Genomic DNA, 1,675 nt, shown 5'->3' with positions numbered 1-1,675 from the left:
GCACGTGTTAGTACCTGACCATAGGGAACGCCGGTGGCCGCCGACCTCGCCGACCGTGGACTTGACTAGTTTCGATGCCCACCGACCGCCCGCAAACGACGGGACTTCAGGCTAGGAGTTTCAAGTTGTAGAGATGCGTTCGCATCGATCCTCTCAGGCGACCTACGCCTGGTGGTGTTATGGTGGACGCAAGGCACGTCCTGGCCCGGTAGTATGTACAAGAAAATGTACAAGTCCGGGAATACGGGGTGCATCGTATGTAACGTTCGATGTACGTATAAAGCCTGGAAGGTGTTGGGATTATATCTGCAACACGGGCATTATCGAAAGATGGTTAAGTGGAGTCACCCAATGGGTGCCGTGCGTTATCAGGTACGTAATGCACAGTAGAGATACATTGTCGGGAGGTGGAACCCGAAAAATGTACAAGTCCGGGAATACGGGGTGCATCGTATGTAACGTTCGATGTACATATAAAGCCTGGTAGGTGTTGGGATTATATCTGCAACACGGGCATTATCGAAAGATGGTTAAGTGGAGTCACCCAATGGGTGCCGTGCGTTATAAGGTACGTAATGCACAGTAGAGATACATTGTCGGGAGGTGGAACCCGAAAAATGTACAAGTCCGGGAATACGGGGTGCATCGTATGTAACGTTCGATGTACATATAAAGCCTGGTAGGTGTTGGGATTATATCTGCAACACGGGCATTATCGAAAGATGGTTAAGTGGAGTCACCCAATGGGTGCCGTGCGTTATAAGGTACGTAATGCACAGTAGAGATACATTGTCGGGAGGTGGAACCCGAAAAATGTACAAGTCCGGGAATACGGAAAAGTTCCCCATGAAAGGCTGGGGATACAATTATTGATACAAATAATGTGCCTAAGGGTACATTTATTTTTCTAAGTCCCAGAAATCCGTCACTGAACATCACGACTTACAAACACATCTTCCCCCGGTCCTCCCATATACGGCACGGGGACAAGTATGAAGAATGAAAATCATGTGTGTATGGAACATATAATGTGCCTGAGAGCACATTTTTTTTCTAAGTCCCAGAAATCCGTCACTGAACATCACGACTTACAAACACATCTTCCCCCGGTCCTCCCATATACGGCACGGGGACAAGTATGAAGAATGAAAACTATGTGTGTATGAAACATATAATGTGCCTGAGAGCACATTTTTTTTCTAAGTCCCAGAAATCCGTCACTGAACATCACGACTTACAAACACATCTTCCCCCGGTCCTCCCATATACGGCACCGGGACAAGTATGAAGTATGAAAATTTTTGGTCACAGCGTGAAATCCCTCTAATGATCATGAAAATAGCATCGGATCACTTATCTGACCATAAAAAGTGAACCAAAACCCTATTTGGACAAACTTTTTGGTCCTATGAAAAATTCACTTTTCATATATGTCATGGTCGAAAATTTTCTAAGTCCCAAAAAATCACATATTCTCGAATATCTCGAAAACTACTTATCGGACAGGGGTCAACCAAGGTGTTTTAGAAAGGTCTTTACAAGCTCTATTTAATGAGCCATAGCGACTTTCAAGTGATTTTTTGACACTTTTTCGCATATCGGCATCCTTGGTTCCCTTACTGGCCATAGGCCATAGGGCACCGAACGGCCAACTTTTGGTCCGGGGGTGAAATTT

The 1,675-nt window shown here is 45.5% G+C and overlaps 1 non-coding gene across 1 annotated transcript in view; it reads left to right on the top strand.

Annotated features, from left to right (window-relative positions):
* LOC118516883 overlaps nucleotides 1-180 on the top strand; it is a 4,266-nt gene extending 4,086 nt beyond the window's left edge. The window contains exon 1 of the ribosomal RNA XR_004908155.1: nucleotides 1-180. This exon is cut by the window's left edge and continues 4,086 nt beyond it. This is a non-coding gene — a ribosomal RNA (large subunit ribosomal RNA).
* The last annotated feature ends 1,495 nt before the right edge of the window (nucleotides 181-1,675 follow it).

The sequence above is a fragment of the Anopheles stephensi genome, unplaced genomic scaffold (assembly GCF_013141755.1).
Source record: "Anopheles stephensi strain Indian unplaced genomic scaffold, UCI_ANSTEP_V1.0 ucontig407, whole genome shotgun sequence".
Taxonomy (NCBI): Eukaryota; Metazoa; Arthropoda; class Insecta; order Diptera; family Culicidae; genus Anopheles; species Anopheles stephensi.
Note: the sequence above shows the minus strand (reverse complement) of the source record. Positions and strands in the feature narration are given on the sequence as shown.